Below are 26,122 nucleotides of genomic sequence, written 5' to 3'. Positions count from 1 at the left end.
TATTTGTGCCTGGATTCTCTCTTCTGTTCCATTGTTCTATGTGTCTGCTTTCATGCCAGTACCTTTCTATTTTGATGACTATATCTCTATAGTATAATTTGAAGTCAAGTAATATGACGCCTCCAGTTTTTTTCTTTTTGCTTAGGATAGCTTGTCTATTCTGGATCTTTTGTGGTTCCATACAAATTTTAAGACTGTATTTCTCTATTTTTGTGAAGAATATAATAGGGATTTTGATCGGGGTTGCATTGAATAGAGATTACTTTGGGGTAGTATGCACATTTTAACATATTGATTCTTCAAATCCATGAACATGGAATATCTTTCCATTTTTGGTGTCCTCATCAATTTCTTTCATCAGTGTTTTATAGTTTGTAGAGCTCTTTCACTTCCTTGGTTCATTTTCAGGTATTTACTATTATTTGTTACAATTGTAAATGGGATTACTTTCTTGATTTCTTTTTCAAATTGCTTACCTTGGCATGTACAAATGCTACTAATTTTTGTACATTGATCTTGTATTCTGCAACTTTACTGAATTTATCAGTTACAATAGTGTTTTGGTGGAGTTTTTAGGATTTTCCAAATACAAGATAATATCATCTGCAACCAAGGATAATTTGACTTCTTCCCTTCCAATTTGGATACTTCTTATTTCTTTCACTTGTCTGATTGCCCTAGCTAGGATTTCTAGTACTATGTTGAATGACAGTGGTGAAAGTGGGCATCCTTGTTTTTTATCGAATCTTACAGACTCCATTCAGTTTGATACTAGCTGTGGGTCTGTCATATATGGCTTTTATTGTATTGAGTTATGTTCTTTCTATCTTCAGTTTTCTTTTAACATGAAGGGATGTTGAATTTTATCAAATAGTTTTTCAGCATCAATTAAAATGATCATATGATTTTTATCCTTCATTATGATGATATGTTGTATCATGTTGATTGATTTACATATTTTGAATATCCTTGCATACCAGAGGTAAATCTCACTTTGTCATGATAAATAATTTGTCTAACATATTGTTGAATTGGGTTTCCTACTATTTCATTGAGAATTTTTATATCAATATTCATCAGAGATATTGGCCTGTAGCTTATTCATTTATTTTGGATGTGTCTTTGTCTGGTTATGGCATAAGGGTAATACTAGCCTCGTAGAATGAGTTTGGAAGTATTGCCTCCTCCTCTATTTTTCAGAATACCTTAAATAGGATTGGTATTAGTACTTCTTTAAATGCTTGGTAAAATTCAGCAGTGAAGCCATTGGGTCCAGGGCTTTCCTTTGATGGGAGTCCTTTTATTACAGTTTTGATCTTGTTGCTTGTTATTGGTATGTTCAGGTTTTCAATTTCTTCATGGTTCAATCTTTGTAGACTGCGTGTATCTAGGAATTTATGTATGCCTTCTAGGTTTTCCAATTTATTAGCATATACTTGCTCATGGTAGACTCTAATGACCCTTTGAATTTCTGCATCATCCATTGTAATGACTCCTTTTTTTCATCTCTAGTTTTATTTATTTGGGTCTCCTCTCTTTTTTTCTTTGTTACTCTGGCTAAAGATTTGTCCATTTTAGTGTATCTTTTCAAAAAACGACTGTTTTGTTGATCTTTTGTATTTTTTTGTTTCAATTTCATTCATTTCTGATCTGATCTCTATTATTTCTTTATTTCTGCTAACCTTAGATTTTGTTTTCTCTTGCTTTTCCAGTTCTTTAAGATGTATCATTAGGTTGTTTATTTGAAGTTTTTCTTCTTTTTTGATTTAGGCACTTATAGCTATAAACTACCCTCTTCATACTGCTTTTACTGAATCCCATAGGTTTTGGTATGTTGTGTTTCCATTATAATTTGTTTCATGAAATTTTTCAATTTTCTTCTTAATCTCTTTATTGACTCAGTAGTCATTCAGGAGCATATTGTTTAATTTCCATGTGTTTGTATAGTCTCCAAAATTCCTCTTGTTATTAATTTCTAGTTTTATTCCATTGTGGTCAGAGAAGATGCCTGATATTATTTCAATTTTTCAAATGTTTTAAGGCCGGTTTTGTGTCTTAATATATGATCTATCCTTGAGAATGATCCATGTGCTCAGAAGAATGTATATTCTGTAGCTTTTGTATGACATGTTCTGTAAATATCCATTAGATCCATTTGCTCTCTGGTGCAGATTAAGTCCAATGTTTCTTTGTTGACGTTCTCTCTGTGTGATCTGTCCAATGCTAAAAGTGGGATGTTGAAGTTCCCAGCTATTATTGTACTAAGGCCCATCTGTCTCTTCACCTCCAATAATATTTGCTTTATTTATGTGGGTGCTCCACTGTTGGATGGATCTACGTTTACAATTGTTAAATCTGCTTGCTTAAAAAAAAGCCTTTTCTCAAGAAAAAAAATATCAATAGAACCAGACTACAATGGGATCCACATGTTAAAACTATCCAACAAGGAATTTAAAATACTATTATTGATATTGTAAAGGCTTTGGGAAAAAAACAGAAGGTATGCATGAACAAATAGGGAATTTCAACTAAATATCAGTAATTATGTGAATAAAAATGAACTAAACACTGCATTCAAAAGGCAGAGATCAGGAGAATGGATTTAAAAAATAAATGTAGGCCAGACATAGTGGTTCATGCCTGTAATCCTAGCAATTTGGGAGGGCGAGGTGGACAGATCACTTGAGGCCAGGAGTTCGAGACTAACCTGAACCATAGTGAAACCCTGTCTCTACTAAAAAATACAAAAAAATTAGCCATGCATGGTGGCATGTGCCTAAATCAAAAAAGAAGAAAAACTTCAAATAAACAACCTAATGATACATCTTAAAGAACTGGAAAAGCAAGAGGAAACAAAACCTAAAGTTAGTAGAAATAAAGAAATAATAGAGATCAGATCAGAAATGAATGAAATTGAAACAAAAAAATACAAAAGATCAACAAAACGGGGGGAAAAGTCATGACTCGGGATGGAGAAATTTACTGTATAAACCACAAGAACAAGACCACCCAAGGCTTGACCCTCGTTTTGCTAGGAACCGGAGAATCAGAGTGCTCCAGCGAAACAGCCACCACCCCTGGTTCCCCAGAGCCCACAGGCAGGTGTCGTGGTGGCAGCAACTCCAACCAGCAGCAACAGATGCAGCAACTGCAGATGGAGGAGAGGCTTTGGCTGAAACAGCAGGAACTGCTTTGGCAGAAGTTAGCACTGTGTACCCAGTTACCAACACTGGAGCAGGACGGTGGGCCTCAAAATCCAGTGTCTTCACCAGAGATGTCTCAGGATGAGAACAATGATGACCAATAGCTCCCATCCTTTCCTTTACAGTGGCACTTATCACTCTCGAGATGAGTGTACAGACAGTGGACTAAGCATGGGCAGCTAGTGTCCCTCGCACCACAGATGACATCCTGAACAGCGTTCATGAGATGGATACAGGTGATACTATCAACCAAAGCACCTTGCCCTCACAGCAGGACCGTTTCCCCGACTACCTGGAAGCCATTCCTGGGACAAAAGTGGACCAAGAAACACTGGAAGGAGATGGAGTGAACATAGAAGGAGAGGAGATGATGCCAAGTCTGCAGGAAGCTTTGAGTTCTGACGTCCTTAATGACGTGGTTTTGTTGGAACCTAGGCAAATGACCATATTAGTGAATCTGTTCATAGTTGTAGCTTGGGACAGTTATTGTAGTTGTTTTGGTAAAATCTTCATTTCCAATTTTTTACCACCTTATTTAAATCTTGATTATCTGCTCTCTATTTTATATACATACACACACACAAACATAACATTTATAAGAATGTGGTAGCAGAATGTATCCTTTTTTTAGGTTTCCCTGCTTTCCAGTTAATTTTTAAAATGGTAGCACTTTGTATGCATTTAGAATACACGACGAGTAGTTTATATTTCACTGGTAGTTTAAATCTGGTTGGGGAAATCCACAGACGTTTGAAGTAGTTCAGTGTTCTAGAAAGAGCTATTACTATGGATAGTACCCAGGGAAGTGCTCCACGCCCTCTGGGCATATGATAGGTATTATCTGATGAATTGGAAAGGAGCAAACCAGAAATAGCTTTTATTTTCTCCCTTGGACTAATTTTTATGTCTGGGTTGGAAATCACTGAGTAGGTTCATAATGTCCATGACAGAAATAAGCTTTATAGTGGTTTACCTTTATTTAGCTTTGGAAGTTTGCCTTTGCCTTAGTTTTGGAAGTAAATTCTAGTTTGTAGTTCTCATTTGTAATGAACACATTAAAGACTAGATTAAAATATTGCCTTCAAGATTGTTCTTACTTATAAGACTTGCTCCTACTTCTGTGGTGAAAACTGACCTTGGATAGAATACTATAAGGTCATGAGTTAGCTGGAAAAGTGATCAGATTAATAAATGTATATTGACAGTTGAATTTAGCAAAGAAATACAGATAATCATGATTATACTTTTATTTTTATAGGAAGAGATTATGTAACTAGAGTATGTGTCTACAGGGATGATAATGGTTTCCAAAGAGTTTTTTTTTTTTTTTTTTTTTCAGATGGAGTCTCGCTCTGTCATCAGGCTGGAGTGCAGTGGTGCGATCTCGGCTCACTGCAACCTCTGCCCCCTGAGTTCAAGCTGTTCTTGTGCCTCAGCCTCCCGAGTAGCTGGGATTACAGGTACATGCTACCACATCCAGCTGATTTTTGTATTTTTAATAGAGACGGGGTTCACTGTGTTAGCCAGGATGGTCTGGATCTCCTGAGCTCCTGATCCACCCGCCTCGGCCTCCCAAAGTGCTGGAATTACAGGCTTGAGCCACCGCATCCAGCCCCAAAGAATATTTTTTAAAGGAACAAAATGAGCATGAATTAAGTCTCAGTATAAGCTATGAAGTAAAAGTTGGTTGTGAATTAAAGTTGCACCTGCTAGCACCTCTATGTTTTAACGGTCTTCCAATATATCTAGAATAAGCCCTTATTTTCAAGGGTTTATAATAGACATAAAATCTCTTCTCCTGGCAAAAGCTGCTATGAAAAGCCTCAGCTTGGGAAGATAGATTTTTTTCCCCCAGTTACAAAATCTAAGTATTTTGGTCCTTCATTTTGGGGAAGTGCAAAAGTTGGGAGTAAGAAGTTTTATTTTAAATACTTTCAGTGCTCAAAACAATGCAATCACTATGTTGTATATAATAGTTCATAGGCCAATCACTCACAATAATTGACTCTAAGGCTTTTATTCAGAAAACAGCAGAAAGATTAAATCTTGAATTAAGTCTGGGAGGAAATGGCCACTGTGCGGATGGAATTTTAGAGTAATAATGAAATTCTACCCAGAATGCAAAATTGGGTATATGAATTACATAGTGTGTGGTTGGGAATTTTTTTTAATGTGCAGAAGATCAAAGCTTCTTGGAAGGAGTGCCTGTAATTTGCCAGTAGCCACAAATTCAGATTATATCTTATGTATCAGCACAGTAACTTTAGCTTAAGGGGAGGGTGGGAAGGTTTGGGGGGTTGTGAAGATTTAGGGGGACCATGATAGAGAACCTTATAAACTTCTTTCTCTTTAGTAAAGACTTGTCTTACATCTTGCTGTCGTTAAAGGCAGCTGTTCCTAGAATTTCAATCACTTAAGTACACCCACAAAACAAGAATATGGAGATATTCATTTCTCCTCAACTTTAATTTGCCCAGTTATACCTCAGTGTTGTAGCAGTACTGTGATACCTGGCACAGTGCTTTGATATTATGATACTCTCTGTACTGACCTGAAGGAGACCTAAGAGTCCTTTCTCTTTTTGAGTTTGAATCACTGCCTTGATGTGGTGTCTGGTTTTGTGTCCTTGTTCCTGATGTAAAAGTGATTAACTGCTTCTTGGTTGTATTGGGTAGCATTGGGATAGGATTTTAAGTGGGTATTCTTGAATTGTTTTTATAATAAACCAATTTTATAATCTTTAAATTTATCAGCTTTTTACATTTCTGTTCTTTTCACTCAGGGCTTCTTAGATCTACCTATGGTTGATGGAGCACATTGATTTGGAGTTTCAGATCTTCTAAAGCAGTATTTGTTGTAATAACTATTTTCTAAATATAATGCCTTTAAAGGAAAAATGAACATAGGGAAGTGACTTTGCTATAAATAATGTAGCTGTTTTAAGTATTCATATTAAATAGATGCCTTCTGTATGGAACATGGCAGAAAGACTGAAAAATAACAGAAATTAATTGTGTAATTCAGAATTCATACCAATCAGTGTTGAAGCTCAAACATTGCAAAAATGGGTGGCAATATTCAGTGCTTAACAATTTTATAGCGTTGGTGTATGTGAGAAATGAGTGGTCAGGTGAATTTTATCCTTGCAAGCATGTTTTTATAAGAATTGCAGTTGTGCCTATCATAACAATTGTTTTCTGTATCTTGAAAAAATATTCTCCACATTTTAAATGTTTTATATTAGAGAATTATTTAATGCACATTTGTCAGATAGATAGATAGATAGTACCAATGTTACCTTTTTATTTTTTGTTTTAGATGTAAGAGCATGCTCATATGTTAGGTACTCACATAAATTGTTACATTATTTTTTCTTATATAATACCTTTTTGTTTGTTTATGTGGTTCAAATATATTCTTTCCTTAAACTCTTTTTTTTAAAAAAAAGAAGTGATTGCTAATGGGTTCAAGGTTTCCTTTAGGGCTGATGAAAATGTTTTAAAATTAGATAGTGGTAATGATTTAAGAATATGTAAATATAACTAAAAATCACTGAAAAGAATACAATTTATATAATGTGAAATATTTACCAAAAAAAATCAAGGAAAATTATTGAACCACAAAAGACCCCAAATAGTCAAAGCAACCTTGAACAAAAAGAACAAATCTGGAGGACTCATACTATCTGACTTCAAAATATACTACAGAGTTATAGTAACAAAAACAGCATGGTACTGGCATAAAAACAGACATATAGACTAATGGAACAGAATAGAGAACTCAGAAATAAATTCACACATTTACAGTTAATTTATCTTTGTCAAAGTTGTCACATACACACAATAGGGAAAGGATAGTCTCTTCAATAAATAGTTTTGTAAAAACTAAATATCCACATGCAGAAGAATAAAATTAAACCATTATCTTACATCATATACAAAAATAAACCCAAAATGGGTTAAATGCTTAAACATAAGCCTGAAACTATAAAACTGACAGAAGAAAACACATGAAAAATGCTTCTTGACATTTGTCTAGACAAATGTCAATATCTAAAGGACAATAACTTTTGGATATGGCACCAAAAGCACAGGCAACAAAAGCAAAAGTAGACAAATAAAACTGTATCAAACTAAAATCTTCTGCAAAGGAAACAATCAATGAAATGAAAAGGCAATCTACATAAAGGAGAAACTATCTGCAAACCATGTATAAGTGGCTAATACCCCAAATTAAACACAACTGAGTAGCAAAAAACCAAAAACTTGATGTAAAAATTGGCAAAGGACCTAAATAGACATTTCTCAAAAGAAAACATACCAATAGCCAAGTTATATAAAAATATTCAACATTACTAATCATCAGGGAAATACACATGAAAATCACAATGAAATATCACCTCATATCTGTTAGACTGGCTGTTACTAGAAGGACAAAGGCAACAAGTGTTGGAGAAGATGTAGAGAAAGGAGAACTCTCATACACTGTTCGTGGGAATGTAAATTGGTATAGCCGTTATAGAAAACAGTATGGAAGTTCCTCAAAAAATTAAAACGAGAACTACTGTATGGTCCAGCAATTCCACTTCCACTTCTGGGTGTACACCCAAAGAAAATGAAATCACCATCTCAAAGAGATATCTGCACTACCATGTTCATTGCAGCATAATTCACAATAGCCAAAATATGGTACCAACCTAAGTATATATCAATAAATGGATAGGTAAAAGAAGGGAACACATATAGAAAGATAAATAGATAAGCACACATATATAGGTGTGTCTATATGATGGAATATTATTCAGCCTTAAAAGGAAATCCTACCATTTGTGACAACATAGATGAACCTGGAGGACATTATGCTAAATAAGCCAGGCACAGAATAAAAATACTGCATGATGTCACTTATATGTAGAATCTAAAAAGCTGAAGCAGAGAGTAGGGTTATTGCCAGGGACTGAGGTGGGGAAAATGGGGTGATGTAGGTCAAAGGGTACAAAGCTTTAGTTATGCCAGATGAACATGTTCTGGAGATTTGATATACAGCATGATGGCTATAGTTAATAATATTGTATTATGTACTTGAAATCTGCTAAGAGAATAGACCTTAAATGTTCTCACTACATGCTCATAACTATGTGACAGGATGGATATGTTAATTAACTTAATTATGATAATCATTTTGCAATGTCCACATGTGTATCAAAACATCACATTGTATACTTTAAGTTTATCGAATTTTTATTTGTCAATTATACCTCAGTATGGCTGAAAAAATATATACCAGAAATAAAACACAGTAACACAGATGCAGACTACCTTCAATGGGCTCATTAGGAGACTCAATATAGCTGAGGAAAACAATCAATGAACTTGAATATAGTAAATAAAAATTACCCAAACTGAAAAATAAACAAAAAGAATAAAAATTTATTTCAAAACTGCAGAGAAAATAAAGAATTGTTTAGACTAACAGAAACTGAACATCATTTTCTGTAGAATTGCACTAAATGAAATGTTAAAGTTATGCAGAAGAAATATGTTATCTGACATAAACTTGTGCCTACACAAAAATTAAAGAGTACTTGAAAGCACGGTGGCTCATGCCTGTAATCCCAGCACTTTGGGAGGCCGAGGTGGGTGGATCACCTGAGGTCAGGAGTTTAAGACCAGCCTGGCCAACATGGCGAAACCCCATCTCTACTAAAAATACAAAAATTAGCCACGTGTGGTGGCTTATGCCTGTAGTCCCAGCTACTCGGGAGGCTGAGACTGGAGAATTACTTGAACCCAGGAGATGGAAGTTGTAGTGAGCTGAGATCATGCCATTGCACTCCAGCCTAGGGATCAGAGCAAGACTCCATCTCAAAAAAAAAAAAGGTAAATATAAAATTTTTTAAACTTTTTCTTAATTGCTCTAAGAGATAATTGTGTGCTCTGTTGCTGGGTAAAATGGAGTATGCCTGCTCCACTTTGTCTTTCCAGCTAAATGCAAATATAAGAGATGGACAGAATGCAAGGAATGTTTGACAATGCAGGTGTGTTCAGTATGGAAATCATAAAGTTGGAACAACTATATGAGAACTCTGAAAAGTTAATAAGAGCAGTGAGATCATGGAAGAAGCATAGAATTTAAACTGCTATCAATCTGGCACCATTTCTCCCTGATCTGAATACAAAAATGTAGCATGAAACCTGGAACTGGGCACTTAGATAAAGAAAGAAATCTAGGAGTGGCCCCCTAATACTAGCACACAGAATAGAAAAAAGAAACTCACAATGCCCAGAGAATGCAGATACCAATTAGTTTTTATTCTGCCATGTGATCTCTTATATTACAGCCCCGAAGCAATCCTGTGGGGACAATGGCAGAAGCCACCACAGAAGATGGTTTGAACCAAATCTCTAAGACAGGAAATTTTCCCCTCCAATCAGAGAACTCCAGTGCCTTTTTTCCCTTCTGTCTCAGTCCTTGCACCACTTAACCCCAGATGTGGATGCAATTGCAAAATTTTGTGAGCATGTAGGTTAAATAAAGCCCCAGCTTTCTGACTGTAGGACCAAATAGAGGAGCCCTAGAGAATAAAAAAGCTTCTCCAGACATGGAGAAGCTCAGCAAAGCAATCCTAGAAATTTGCTTATAAACACCTGGGCTCACCCCTAAGTTGTACATACATGAATCTGATCATAATCAGTATACACAACACTTTAAAAGTGGAGTTAACCTGGGGTCCCAGAGAGAACAATGATTGGTGTACACATGGAATACATGGAAATAATCTCAAAGTTTAGCTAGCATTGGAATTGCAAGTCATAGAAGGTGGGTTAGAATTTGCAGCCTGAACTCAGACCTGGTCAATTGTCTCCTAAAACAAAAATATCCACATATTCATAATATTTTTAAAAGGCCCCCAGATCTCATAATATTCAAAATGCCTAAAATATAAACCAAAATTACATGGCATCTAAAGATCTGCGAAAATATCAAAAGGAAAATCAACATATACGAATATTAAGGTAACAAAGATTTAGAATTATCTAATATAGACTTGAAAGCAGCAAGATGTGGTAGCTTACACCTGTAATCCCAAGACTTTGTGAGGCCAAGGCAGGAGGACCACTTGAGCCCAGGAGTTTGAGGCCTGGGCAGCATGACAAGACCCCATCTCTACAAAAAAATTAAAAATTAGCTGAGCATGGTGATGCGCATCTGTGATCCCAGCTGCTCAGGAGGCTGAGGTGGGAGGATCACTTGAGCCCAGTAGTTCAAGGCTGCAGTGTCCTATGATTGCACCACTGTACTACAGCCTGGACAACAGAGCGAGACCCATCTCTTTAAAAGAAGAAAGAGCTTGAAAGCAATTATTCATTATTATTATTGTTATTATTATTACAGATACACCAACAAACAATCATGAACACAATTAAAATCAATAGAAAGCTAAAAACAACTCAACAAAAAATATGCTATAAAGAATTACAAAATGACAATAAAATTTAAATTTAAAAATGACAAAAAATGTGGCAGCAGAAAACTCATTGAATAGAATGAATAGAAGAACACAAACAAAAAGAAAACTGGAGTGCAGATATTAATACCAGACAAAACAACTTTCAAAGCAAAGATCAACAAGGATCGAGAGAGACATTTCAGAATCATAAAAAGTTCAATGCCGCAAGAAGACATTATAATCCCAAATGGATATATACCTAATAACACAGCTTCACAATACAAAAAGAAAACTGACAAAACTTGAAGGAGCAATAGACAAATCTACAATTATCATTGCATATTTAGACACTGTTATCTCAGTAACAAATAGAACTAATGGAAAAATCAGCAATAATACAGAAAAATTGAACACCATCATCAAAAACCTGGACAATATTGACACTCATAGAACACTTCACTCCATAACAGCAAAATGCACATTCTTCTCAAGAGCACAAGGAACATTCACCAAGGTAGACCCCATCCTTGATTTTAAAATGGACCTTAACAAATTTAAAAGAACAGAACTCACACAGAGTGTGCTCTCAGATCCTAATATAACTAGACTACAAACCAATAACAGCAAGACAACACAAAATTCCAAACCTTTGGAAATGAAACAGTACACTTCTAAATTATCCATGATCCTATCGGGGGAACTACCCCTGATAATTCAATGTAGGTTCTTTTCTATTTCCCTAAGTGTTGGCTGGTCTGAGAAATAAAAGGAAAGAGTACAAAAGAGAGAAATTTTAAAGCTGGGTGTCCAGAGGAGACACCACATGTTGGCAGGTTCCTTGATACCCCCTGAGCTGCAAAACCAGCAAGTTTTTATTAGCAGTTTTCAAAGGGGAGGGAGTGTACGAATAGGGTGTGGGTCACAGAGATCACACGCTTCAAGGGCAACAAAAGATCACAAGGCAGAAGGTCAGGGCGAGAGCACAATGTCAGGGTGAAACTAGAATCACTAATGAACTTCCATGTCCCGCTGTGCACACATTGTCATGATAAACATCTTAACAGGGCTCAAGAGCAGAGAACCGGTCTGACTAGAGTTCGCCAGGCTGGAATTTCCTAATCCTAGCAAGCCTGGGGGTGCTGCAGGAGGCCAGGGCATGTTTCATCCCTTATCTGCAACTGCATAAGGCAGACATCCCCAGAGCGGCCATTTTAGAGGACTCCCCTGGGAATGCATTCTTTTCCCAGGGCTGTTAATTATTAATATTCCTTTCTGGGGAAAGAATTCAGCGATATTTCTCCTACCCATTTTTGGTAATAAGAAAAATATGACTCTGTTCCACCCGGCTCCCAGGCAGCCAGACTTTAAGGTTATCTCCCTTGTTCCCTGAAAATTGCTGTTATCCTGTTCTTAAAGTGCCCAGATTTCATATTGCTCAAACACACATGCTTTGTGAACAATTTGTGCAGTTAACACAATCATCACAGGGTCCTGAGGTGACATACATCCTCTACTTACGAAGATGACGGGATTAAGAGATTCAAGTAAAGACAGGCATAGGAAATTACAAGAGTATTGATTGGGGAAGTGATAAATGTCCATGAAATCTTCACAATTTATGTTCAGAGACTGCAGTAAAGACAGGCTTAAGAAATTATAAACGTATTAATTTGGAGAACTAACAAATGTCCATGAAATCTTCACAATTTATGTTCTTCTGTTGTAGCAGGACAGGCCGCAGACGAAACCTCTCAGACACCAAGTTGTAGAAGGAAGGGCTTTATTCAGCTGGGAGCACCGGCAAGCTACCGTCTCAAAATCCGAGCTCCCTGAGTGCACAATCTCTATCCCTTTTAAGGGCTCACAACACTAAAGATTTCATATGAAAGGGTCCTGATTGATTGAGCAATCTAGGGGATACGTGACAGGGTTTCATGCACTGATAGAGAGAAACAGAACAGGGCAGGGAGTTTCACAATGTTCTTTTATACAATGTCTGGAATCTATGAATAATATTAGTTTCTAAGTTATGAGTTGATTTCTAACTACTGGGTTTAGGCCAGGAAGGCCCAGGCCTGGTTTTGGGCCTGGCGCCGGGCTGCCTGTCTTTGATTTTACTTCCTTGTTTTTTTCCTTAAAACAGATACTGAGTATAAAACAATATAAAACAATGTGACAGGGTCTTTTTCTTTCCTCACTGTCATGGCTTCAGCAGATCCCTCCATTCGGGGTCCCTGACTTCCTACAACAATCCCAAGAGGAAACTTCTAGGAAAATTAGCAAATATTTTTAACTGAACATAAATGAAAATACATCATACCACAATTTGTGGGATGTCATTAAGGTAGTATCTAGAGGAACACTTTGCCATGTACTTAATGTGGTCAACATCATTCTGATTATAAAGTGAGACAATGACATTTAAAGAAAGGAAAACTATAGACTAATACCTCTTGTGAAGACAGATGGAGAGTAAGAGAAAACAAGTCAGTGTCCCCATAGTTCCCTGAAGGGACAGGACCACACTGAAGAAGAGGGGATTTCTCTGAGCAGTCTGCTGTTGCCACTTAGAGAAGCAAAAGAACTGAACCAGATCTCCATTCTTTCATATACATTATCTCCCTTTATCTCAATCAGAGGAATTTCCAAGGGGACCACAGAAGATTGACACTAAACCCAAAAACCAGAGAAGATGGACGGATACAGAGTAGACTATGTTTAAGAACTGCAGGCATATTTAGTGTGGAAATCACCAACTTGAGGGACAATGAATGAACTGACTATACATTTGATCACTACAGGCCAAAGAGTTCATCAATTTCTGCACAGCTTTAATCGAGAACAGTTCCAAAGACTTTGGATTTATGCCACGACAGTTAATACTTACACACCACTTACTTGTGTCAAGCCCGTGTCAGCACTTTAAAAATACAATTTCACTTAAGTATTCACAATAACTTTACAAGGCTGAGTAATATTACTATTCCCATTTCACTGATAAGGAAACTGAGGCTCAGAATATTTAAGTAGGAAAATCTTTTGACTCTAAAACCTCCAGAGGCTCATCCCTGAATAGCTACTAACACTGTTCTCCACTCACCTCATACCACCCAAAAGAATTAAATTATATCTTTTACAATTTTTTTAATTCTGACTGTCCTTACAAATCTTGGTTAACAAAAACAATAGTCCTGCTGTTCTAAAATCGCTTAGAACTATTGTCTAGGCCAGAGAGTAAAATGGAACTTTGTGTTTGCAGTTCTTCTCTCAGAAGTGTGCACACGACTGTTCACCGGCAGCAAGCAAAGCCCCAAGTACTTTGCATGAGGATTAAAGTTTCTTTTGAATAAAAATTTTGGTCAGTAAAAAAATATTTCAAGCATTGTGAGGTCATTGGTGCCACATACACTGGGGTTTTAAAAGAACTTACAGCTTAAAAGCAAAGTAGAAAAAGAAAATTTTTAAAAATGCATAAAATTGTTCACTGAAACTTAACTCCAATTATTATTTTGGGACTTTGAGACCTCTGTAAAATCCGTGCTCCCTCTCCCCAATAATTTTTGAAGCACTCAGTGGTAACTCAAAAACAAGTCACACAACCTCCTTAAAGCACCAATCATGTTTTTCTTTCCAACTTAGATCAACGTGGTGGAAAATGCAAGTGTCCAATATATGCCCCCTAGGCCTCTTCCTAAGGCTAGAGCTAGGCAGGGACCTCTGAGGTCTCCTGGATGCTGCTGCCACCCTGGGATCTGGGCAGAGTTTGCAGCTGCTTCTCTTGCTGCCTCTGTTTCTCAACATGCTGAGATGGGGGCCAAGTACTGCCTGTGCCCCAAAGCCTTACAGAATATTTGGTACCAGTGGCTCCCTTCCTTTCTATTTGTAGCCCTAAAGTGCAGGTTTAGGCACAGATCTTAGGGCTTGAATGAGGTCATTCTTTGCATTAGACATCTCATTAGCCTTTCTCACCTTCTCCTATTAGCACATATTTGCCTTCCTTCACTGAAACCTTACTGTTTTTATTTCCTGTTATCCACCTCCCCCCCGGGTTTCATAACCCACCTTTTAACTTGAGACCTGGGCTTCATTTGGAAGCCATCACTGCATAAGTGCAAATGTTCTGATGTTTTCACTGGGTTCTGAAACCCAGAGTGGAGAGTGGGGATCCTAGTTGCCTCTACTGTGTGCAAGTGATAGGCTGTTTGTGTAGGTCAGCTATCTTCTCAGAGGGTCTTCTATTAAAAGCACATGATTAGAGCATGCACCATCCCACCAAGAAGTCCCTAATGGAACACGCTCTTCCCTCTAGGTGACTACTGCCACTGCACATCCTGTGCACCCTCTAGGGTGCAGAGCCTGTGAGTCATGGTGCTTTTTAGATCTGCTCTACTTCAGGCTTTATGACTGTAGGGTGGAAGTAGAGGCTTAACAGGGTTTGCACTCTTCTTTTGAACTCCAAAACTACGACGACAGCCTATCACGGGGTTCTGATAGGTAAAACGCAAGAGCAACAATGATCAAGATAATTTCTCATTTTTTAGAAGACAACCTAGAAACCATGCTCTAATTCTCATATTCAGAGCAATTATGAATATATTTACTTAGGATTATCCAACATCATAAATCTAATTCATTTCAGCAGCTCCACGGGAGCCCACCTGAAGGCCCCTTGCCTTTCTGTCATCTGACTGCCAAGCCCTGTATCTTCAGGCCTGCTATGAAGTTTTGCTCTCAGCTCACTCCTAATTCTCCCCGCTTCCAGAGGTCACTCTGACTTTGAACTCAAGTGTGTATCCTGATCAGACCTCCCTTTCTCGCATGGGTCACTCCAGCCTTAATGTTTGTATAGACCCTGCTTCAATTTCACTTTCCCAAATGAATTGCCATGGTTTGAAATATATGTGTATGTTTAGCTTCCTCTGCACAATTGCCTCTTCAATGCCTCTTCCTTCATGCTTCCCTGGGTCTATTACTCATCCTCCTACCTCTGTTCTGGCAGCCGCCCTGATAGCTCCACTTGCTCCACTTTCACCCCCTTTCAAACTCATTTGAGAATATCCCATCACCTTTTTTTCTAGTTATTCCTTCTGTACCACTTGTTCTTTATTTCCATCCTGTTTTTAACAAATGTGTCTTTAGACTTTCATGTTTAAAACAGAAGAGGCAAGCAAACTCACCTTCATTATGTGCCAGGGGCTTTCCAAAGTTCTCATTTAATATTCTTAACTATTTTATAAGAGAGCAATGATTGAGCAGATGAGGAGGCTTGAGGTTTATGGAAAGAGGTTTAACAAACATGTCCAGGGTTGCATAGCTGGTAAGGGGTGGAATTTAGATTTAATCAGATGTATATGATTCCCAAACTCCTGTTGTCTTTTCCTCACACAACACTGCCTTCAAAACATTATTTATATTAACAAAATTGAATTTTAACCAAAAGTAGCCAGAGACATTCATATGTTTGAGTTCTATTCGTAGTCCAGTGCAGTATTTCAAACTGCACAAAAGTGATCGCTTAGCAAACAATTTCTTAAAATCCAAGGTCTTAGGCATGGAAAGGACCTGAGAGACTATTCTATGTCTTAATTGAGGAACTTAGGAACCCTGGGAGATTGCATAGGTTGCAGTGCTGAGCTCCAAAAAGTCAGGTATCCTTAGAAAGTGAATCACAGTTTTTACCATCTCACACCAGTTAGAAAGGCGATCATTAAAAAGTCAGGAAACAACAGATGCTGGTGACGATGTGGAGAAATAGGAATGCCTTTACACTGTTGGTGGGAGTATAAATTAGTCTGACCATTGTGGAAGACATCGTGGCAATTCCTCAAGGATCTAAAACCAGAAATACCATTTGACCCAGCAATCCCATTACTAGGTATTTCCCCAAAGGATCATAAATCATTCTACTATAAAGACACATGCACATGCATGTTTATTGCCACTATTTACAATAGTAACGACTTGGAACCAACCCAAATGCACATCAATGATAGACTGGATAAAGAAAATGTGGCACATATACACCATGGAATACTATGCAGCCATAAAAAAGGATGAGTTCATGTCATGTGCAGAGATAGGGATGGAAGCTGGAAACCATCATCCTCAGCAAACTAACACAGGAACAGAAAACTAAACACCACATGTTCTCACTCATAAGTGGCAGTTGAACAATGAGAACACACGGACACAGGGAGGGGAACATCACACCTCAGGGCCTGTCGGGGGTTGCGGGGGTAAGGGGAGGCAGAGCATTAGGAGAAATACCTAATGCATGCAGGGTTTAAAACCTAGATGACAGGCTGGGCATGGTGACTCATGCCTGTAATCCCAGCACTTTGGGAGGCTGAGGTAGGCGGATCACCTGAGGTCAGGAATTTGAGACCAGCATGACCAACCCCTCCTCTACTGAAAATACAAAATTAGCTAGGTGTAGTGGCTCATGCCTGTAATCCCAGCTCCTTGGGAGGTTGAGGCAGGAGAATCACTTGAACCCGGGAGGTAGAGGTTGCAGTGAGCCGAGATTGTGCCATTGCACTCAAGCCTGGGTAACAAGAGTGATACTCTGTCTTAAAATTTAAAAAAATTTAAAAATTAAAAAACAAAACCTAAATGACGGGTTGATGGGTGCAGCAAACCACCATGGCACATGTATACCTATGTAACAAAACTGCACATTCTGCACATGTATCCCAGAACTTAAAGTAAATAAATAAAATAATTTTTAAAAGTGTATCACGGCTTTGTGAGTCCAGGGAGGTGTCTCCTCTGGCTGGAGAGAATCTCACTCAGTGGCCCCACATCTTGAGCTAAAGCCCCTGGAGGGAGCTGAACCAATGGTCCATTTTCCAAGACGCCCTCGGGTCTCTTCCATCACCCCAGCCATCCGTTTTCACTCTGTCACTACATGATGACAGAGCCAGGTCTCCATCACCACCACGATTCCATTCCCACACTTATTCTCCCATTCCTTTCATAGGTACCCCCAGCCCATGCATACATGCCTTCCGAATTCCTCTGTGCCTCCTAAAAGAACCATCATTAGCATATTTCCCTACCCCTCGAATGGTTCACTTCCTTCACTTAGCTACTCTGTCCTGACAGCACTTCTGCTGCAACCCTCAAAGTAGAAGCTGCTTTTGTTTCTCATATCCCAACTCCCGAAGGGCCTAGTAAAAGAGTAGGCATTCTGCTTAACTCTCCTTATTTTCTTGATCAAAATAACAATTAGATGGGAACTCCCTCATCTTCCCACCATACAATGTGCCAGCCCACCTGCATTGGACTGGTCTCTTCTGCTGTGCTTCTGTCTCAGCAGGAATGTTCTGGCTCTGATGGGGACACCCTCCCTGCTTCTGCATGGGATTCTGTCTTTTGTGCCTCCTCAAGGACTTTGCCTCCAATCTTTCCCTCTCCTTCTATATCATGTCACCTCTCTCTTCTGCTCCCTTGTCATCAGCACACAAATAGGCTCTAATGTCTCCTATATTTAAACAGATACTCCCTTGATCCTGGGCCAAACCTCCACAGTTTCACCATTTCACAGCAAAATTATTTGCGTTATCTGGTCTCATTGTCTCTATAATTTATTTCTCTTTACTCTCACACATCTCACTTCCGTTCTCTTAAAACTGCCCTAGTCAAGGTTACTGATGACTTCCAGTTTGTCAAATCCAATGAGGTCTTCCCCACTTTCAGTAGCCTTCAAGGTACTTTCTTCTCTTGGCTTCTAAAACACTACCTTCTAATTTTCTTCCTTCTACACTGGATTTTTTTTCCCTGTCTTTGTTATTAACTCCTCCTAAACCAATTGTATGACACATTATCTATTTACACTAAAACCCTTGGTAATCTCATTTAATCCTTTGAACTCCATGACTTCAAAATTTGCCTCTTCAGCGAAGATCTCTGAATGACAAGATTTCAAATGGAGAAATGCATTTGACGTCACAAAGTTAACACATTCAAAACAGAACTTCCATGCTTTGGAACTAGTTAGAGGTGGAGGTTGCACAACATTGTAGATGTACTAAATGTCACTAAATGTTCACTTTAAAATAGTTTATTTTATGTTATGTAAATTTTACTTCAATAAGAAAAAGAACAACAACAACAACAAAAAAAAACAGAACTTGTGATTTCCTACTTCACCTAAACCTGGTCCTCTTGGTAGCAGCAGGAGGCAGACAAATCCTAGGCAGATGGGGTCAGTCCCCGGTGAAACCCAACCTTCAGGCCGAAGACAATTTAAAACCTAGTTACCAGTTCCAGGCAAATCTACGAACCAGATTAAGAAACTGCCTTACCCTTTGGCATGCTTTCCTCTGATCAATCCTCACCTTCCATTTTACATATACCTACCTTCCCTAGTTGTTTTTTTACACTGTCATGCCCACCTTTGAGTGGTGCCTTTGTTTTAACCTTTTTTGCATACTTACAAACCAATCAGCATGAACTCACCCATCCTGAGCCCATAAAAGCCCTGGACTCAGACACACAGGGAGAGACACCACCTGACTTCAGATGGTCTGACTTCACATTCCCTCTCTGCTGAGAGCTGTTTCATTGCTCAATAAAATTCTTTTCCACCCTTCAACTGTCAGTGTAGCCTCATTTTTCTTGGATGTGAGATATGAACTCAGGATCCACCAAACACAGGTGCAAAAAAGGTTATAATACTGTAGCCCCTGCCCTCTGACTGGTGAAGGGCAACCACCCTATGTGATGGGAAGCAGTAGCATGACCAAGCCAGCCCTGGAGCCCTGGGCCAGAGTGGGGCGACAGGACTGACTGAGATGTTAACATACCACCATCCATCTGGCTGCAGACAGTGGGACGAAAAGAGCTAATTAGCATAATGTAACATCCCCTCTGGGGCTTCAGGGTCACAGGCACCCCTGTCTGGGCACCACGACATTCCCCTTGTCTGGACTCTAGAGTCCACTGTGGGAGTTGCTTGCAACATGCCTGGTCCAGCCACAAGACCTGCGTGGACCCAGCTCCTGTGCCATTGCTGGAATGGCCAGCTGGACCCCACACTTGCTCACTCAGACACCCCCTCCCACCAGGGGCTGAGTGCACAGTAGTGCTGGCCACAGGATCTGCACCAGACTGCGAGCCAGGTGCGGCCTGGAGGGCTGAGCATTCAGGGCATCTCCTGTGGTGAGCGTGGGCTCAAGCAAGACTGGAAAAGTTGCCAAGAAAAATCTTGCATCACTTTCCTGGTATTCCCCATCTCAATAAATGGCACAAGCACAGCCACCTTCCTCAACCTCCCAAATCCCCTTAATTTCAAATTGCGCACATGTGCTGTCACCTTCATCTCCATAGCTCCTCTACAAGCATCTGCTCCTCTCCTTTGCAATAGAGGCCTCTACCATCTACCCCTACAACTCTGACAGATGCTCTGCTTCCTCTCTTGTCTTTCTGTAGTATGTTCTCTGTAGCAGTCAACATGACATTTAAAAAATGTAAATCAAACCACCTTACTTCCTGGGGTTCCCATAATACTTAAAATAAAAGCCAACTCCTGACCATGGCCTACAAAACTCTGTGATTTGACCCCTGCATGCTACTTCTCTGATCTGAACTCTTGGCCCTTTTCTCTTCACCCCACTACACCTCAATCACACTGCTCATCTTTCTTTTCCTTGAAAAATGCCAGTTCATTTCTGCTTCTTTCATTAACTTGTGTGTCTTTCTTTCTCCTGCTGAAGGTAAGCTATAGAAACAGGGACTTTACTAGTCTGGTTTAGCCTTGTGTCTCCAGTAACTAAAAAGTCCTAGACACATAATAGGTGCGAAATAAATAAGTGTTAAATAAACAAATTAGGTCCACACTCTTTCTGGTTTTGTTTTTTCACAATAGCTTCAAAGATATTGTTCAAAGCACTATTATTTAAAAAAAAAAAAAAAGCTATAGAAACTAAAACAAAAGTGTAATTTCCAGATGGATTTGGGTTAAATCAAAAGTAATACAGACAAACATAAATAAATATATTAGAAGAAAATGCTAATATATGTACAATTATCTAATGGTTGAAATTTTCCTTAGCAACCAAGGAAATTAAAGCCACTAAAGAATAGACAAGCATATTTGTATCTAATACACAGAAAATTGTATTATGCAGCATAAAACACAGTTAAATTTTTAAAATTATATTGGGAAAAATATTCACAGCATGTATGATAAGATTAAAGGTAACATTTCTGGCCAGGCATGATGGTTCATGCCTGTAATTCTAGCACTTTAGGAGGCCGAAGTGCGTGGATCACTTGAGGTCAGGAGTTTGAGACCAGCTGGGCCAACATGGTGAAACCCCATGTCTATTAAAAATTCAAAAAAATTAGCTGGGTATGGTGGTGGGCACCTGTAGTCCCAGCTACTTGGGAGGCTGAGGCAGTAGAATTGCTTGAATATGGGCGGTAGAGGTTGCAGTGAGCCAAGATCATGCCACTGCACTCCAGCCTGAGTGACAGAGTGTGACTCTGTCTCAAAAAAAACACAGTAACATTTCTAATGTATAAGAAGTTTCTACTATTGGTGTTATATACATGTAAGTTCACCACTTTATTTCTACTTTGATATATGTTTGAAATTTATGTAAAAAAAGAAAACAGAATAAGAACAAGAAGGTATTTTACATTGAGATGATGGCCTTAGAAAATTTTTATTTTTATTTTTATTTTTATTTTACTTTAAATTCCGGGATACATGTGCAGAATGTGCAGGTTTGTTACATAAGTATACATGTGCCATGGTAGTTTACTGCACCTATCAACTCATCTTCTAGGTTTAAAGCCCCTAAGCCCCACATGCATGAGGTATTTGTTCTAATACTCTCCCTTGCCTTGTCCCCCACCCTTCAACAGGACTCAGTGTGTGATGTTCCCCTCCCTGTGTCCATGTGTTCTCATTGTTCAACTCCCACTTATGAGCGAGAACATGTGGTATTTGGTTTTCTGTTCCTGTGTTAGTTTGCTGAGGATGATAGTTTCCAGCTTCATCCATGTTCCTGCAAAGGACATGAACTCATTCTTTTTTATGGCTGCATTGTAACCCATGGTATATGTGCCACATTTTCTTTATCCAGTTTTTCATTGATGGGCATTTGGATTGGTTCCAAGTCTTTGCTATTGTAAATAGTGCTGCAATAAACATTGTGTGCATGTGTCTTTACAGTAGAATGACTTATAATCCTTTGGGTATATACTCAGTAACGGGATTGCTGGGTCAAATAGTATTTCTGGATGTAGATCCTTGAGGAATCACCACACTGTCTTCCACAATGGTTGAATTAATTTACACTCCCACCAAGAGTCTAAAAGCATTCCTACTTCTCCACATCGTCACCAGCATCTGTTGTTTCCAGACTTTTTAATGGTCACCATTCTAACTGGCATGAGATGGTATCTCATTGTGGTTTTGACTTGCATTTCTCTAATGACCAGTGATAATAAGCTTTTCTTCATAGTGTGTTGGCTGCATAAATGTCTTCTTTTGAGAAGTGTCTGTTCATATCCTTCACCCACTTTTTGATGGGGTTGTTTTTCTCTTATAAATTTGTTTAAGTTCTTTATAGATTCTGAATATTAGTCCTTTGTCAGATGGACAGATTGCAAAAATTTTCTCCCATTCTGTAGGTTACCTGTTCACTCTTATGATAGTTTCTTTTGCTGTGCAGAAGCTCTTTAGTTTAATTAGATCCCATTTGTCAATTTTGGCTTTTGGTGCTATTGCTTTTGGTGTTTTAGTCATGAAGACTTTGCCCATGCCTATGTCCTGAATGGTATTGCCTAGGTTTTCTTCTAGGGTTTTTATGGTTTTAGGTTTTGCATTTAAGTCTTTAATTCATCTTGAGTTAATTTTTGTATAAGGTGTAAGAAATGGATCTAGTTTCTGTTTTCTGCATATGGCTAACTGGTTTTCCCAGCACTGTTTATTAAATAGGGAATCCTTTCCCCACTGCTTATTTTTATCAGATTTGTCAAAGATCAAATGGTTGAAGATGTGTGATGGTATTTCTGAGGCCCCTGTTCTGTTCCATTGGTCTATATATCTGTTTTCATGCCAGTACCATGCTGTTTTGTTATCGTAGCCTTGCAGTATAGTTTGAAGTCAGGTAGCGTGATGCCTCCACCTTTGTTTTTTGCTTAGGATTGTCTTGTTTATATGGGCTCTTTTTTGGTTCCATATGAAATTTAAAGGAAATTTTTATGATGTCTTCCAAGTCATTGCCTAGAGCTAGAGAAATGGGGGTTGGGAGAGGATGGCTAAGTGGAATAGGATTTCTTTTGGGAGTAATTAAAATGTTCCAAAATTGATAGTGGTGATAGATATATAACTCTGTAAATATACTAAAAGCCATTGAATTGTACACTTTAAGTGGTTTAATGGTATTATATGTTAATTACATCTCAATAAAGTTATTTTAAAAGGAAAAAAAGAAGCCCCTACTAATTATCACGAAAATGATATACAACTCAAATTAAGCAAAATATGAATAACCACTTCATAGAAAAGGTGATTCCAGTGGCAAATAACCTAGAAAGATGTTCATCTTCCTCTGCACTCATGGAAATACAAAAAGTAACAATGAATGGCCTGTTTTTACCTGTCAAATGAACAATATTTTCAAAAAGTTTTACAGAGTGATCCAAGCTGGGAAAGATTCAGGAAACAAGTTCTCTTTGTGTCATTGATAATGGGAATTTGGGGTATATGTGCTCTCCACCCCTCGAATCCGTGCCAGCCTTAAGTGACTTGCTTGACAAACAGAAAATGGAGGAAGTGACTGTATGGGGGTTTCAAGGTTAGGCTCCATACAGCCTGGCTCCACCTGAGCTCTGGGACTGCCACATTGGAGAGGCCTCTGTTTTGGAGGTGACATGGAGGTCCTGAGAATACATGGACAGAGAGAGCTGTCTGGCCAGCCCTCAGCTGTTTTACCCGCAGCCATCGCTGTTTTACCCCCAGTCATCCATGCCATCCCTCTCTGGGCCCAGACACTATGTAGAGCCAAAAACAAACCATCCCCCACTTAATTCTGCTCCAATTGCAGACTCATGAGGAAAGTCCTTAATTGGTTGTTGTTTTTAGATGCTGTTTTAGGGTAGTTTTTTATGTAGCAATGAATAACCAAAACAAGATTGACTTGCTACAACCATTATGTAAAGTAACCTGGAACACTTTAAAATTAAAAGTATAACCTCCATCATACGAGAAATACTGCTCCTTGAAATCTATCTCAAAGAAATAAAAGCATCAGTACATAGGATGCTTATTGCAGCACTTTTGTTGCAGGGAAAAGCATAATCTAGGAAAAAGATGTAGTCCATCATTAAAGGAATATTGAGTATATTACAATCATGTTTTTAAAAAGGAACAGAGTGAGGCTAGTTGTCTTGGAGAGATTTCCACAAAGTAAAAGAGAAAGCAAAATGCATAAAAGCATGGGAAACAGAATCTTGTTTATGTAAAACAAAGAATGAAGGAAAAAAACCCCAAACATACATACGCCTACCCTATTTCATTAAATCTCAGATGGTAAGAAATTGTAGATTCAGAGATGTTAAAATGTGAAAAAAAATGACATCTCAGATTTGATGTAATACAGTCTGTATGCATAGTACATCGACCAAATAAAAGCAGAAAGAGACACAGCAGTTTATTAACATAGCTTGAGAAGCCTCGTGTTTAAAGGATGAGAAAGTCCATAGGGAGACTAACAGAAAAGAAAAAAATGAATAAAAAATAAAGGCTGAACTTAAAACACACACACACACAATATAATATTTCATTTCTATGAAATACATGTGTTTACAAGAAACTAGACTGAAAAAGAGATCTATGTCTGAGATTAACTTGTATGAATGTCCATGAGAAATTCTCCAAAATAAAGCAAATTATAGGGTGATGAACACAGTATGATTCTATGTGGATAAAAACAAACAAAGCACCTGCATATGCTCATATCGTTATGGGCATGAAGAAGGTTGTGCAAGATTATACTCTAGATTGGGCATAATTATTTTTTATATAGTCCCACTATTGATAAGCATTATTACTTTGTGATTTTATGAAACTAAAATAAAAATAGACAAAAATTGAGGCATCTTGGACATCTTGCCATATAGCTAAAATACATTTGATTTTTTCATTTGTATCACAATTGTCTCTGCCAATAACCATTATTATCATCTCAGGACCATAATAAAGGAATAAGAGATCTGCTAATTCCTCAGTGATCAATGACAATATTCAATGAGGCAGTCCCCATGGTTTATATATCTTAATGTATTGTTAACATTCTTGTCATCCTAATTACTCAGTTCAAACATTTTTAAAAACTGCTATTGATCATGCAAAAATTAAAGGCTTTACTCCGATCTTATAGAAAAAAAAATAGTAAGAAGAGACTAACATGGAAGTAAATCTGCCCCAGTTGTAACTTAATATTTTGTTTCCTGCATTGGGAGGTCACTAAAAGGCTGCTAAAACCAGAGTCAAGAGTTGAGGCTGATTCTCGGTTGTCTAGCTTTCCTGCTGTGTGTGCCATGGGCAAATCATTCCTCTCTGAGAAGCTCAGTAGGCCCCTTCGTTAAAGGACCATGAAAATCCTAGCCACGCCTATTGAAGGGATCATTATGAAGACTAAATGTGAATACTGTGAAAATGTGGGTGAAAACAGCTTTAATATGTCTGGCACCTGAGAGTACTTGCTAGATTCTAAGAGTCTTTTTTATTTTATTTTTTATTTTTTTGAGACGGAGTCTCGCTCTGTCACCCAGGCTGGAGTGCAACGGCACGATCTTGGCTCATTGCAACCTCTGCCTCCTGGGTTCAAGCGATTCTTCTGCCTCAGCCTCCTGAGTAGCTGAGATTACAGGTGTGTGCCACCACGCCTGGCTAATTTTTGTATTTTTGGTAGAGATGGGGTTTCACCATGTTGGTAAGGCTGGTCTCAAACTCCTGACCTTGTGATCCACCCACCTCGGTCTCCCAAAGTGCTGGGATAACAGGCATGAGCCACGGCGCCCAGCTTCCAAGAGTCTTATTAAGCATATAGTGGGAAGAGCAAAGGAGTGAGAATCAGAGACCAAAGTGTTTTCTCAGCCACTGTCTCAGTGGGTGACTGTGGCCATCTCAGGTCACCTTTTGTGGACTTGATTTCTTCAGCTATAAAATAAGGGGTTGTTCTAATGATCTTTTCTAGTACTTTACTTCTAATATTTATATTAGATTGGTGCCATTAAAAGGAATGGCAAAAGCCATGACTACTTTTGCACCAACCTAATAGAAAAAATTCAATTCTCAAGTCTGTAAGTTTAGAAAATGTTTACGATTTGAACATTTGTATTTCCTTTTGGGAAGAAAAGAATTCTTAAATTCTTTAACCATCCCCATAAACCTAAATATTACTTTAGTTGAATGTACTTTATGCACATTAAAGACACCAGAACTGTATCT

At 38.3% G+C, this 26,122-nt stretch overlaps 1 pseudogene; it reads left to right on the top strand.

The window, feature by feature from the left end:
- Nucleotides 1–2,959: 2,959 nt before the first annotated feature.
- Nucleotides 2,960–26,122, top strand: part of LOC105528198 — a 98,892-nt pseudogene continuing 75,729 nt past the window's right edge.

This window comes from Mandrillus leucophaeus, unplaced genomic scaffold, assembly GCF_000951045.1.
Source record: "Mandrillus leucophaeus isolate KB7577 unplaced genomic scaffold, Mleu.le_1.0 Scaffold708, whole genome shotgun sequence".
NCBI classification, from domain to species: domain Eukaryota; kingdom Metazoa; phylum Chordata; class Mammalia; order Primates; family Cercopithecidae; genus Mandrillus; species Mandrillus leucophaeus.
Note: the sequence above shows the minus strand (reverse complement) of the source record. Positions and strands in the feature narration are given on the sequence as shown.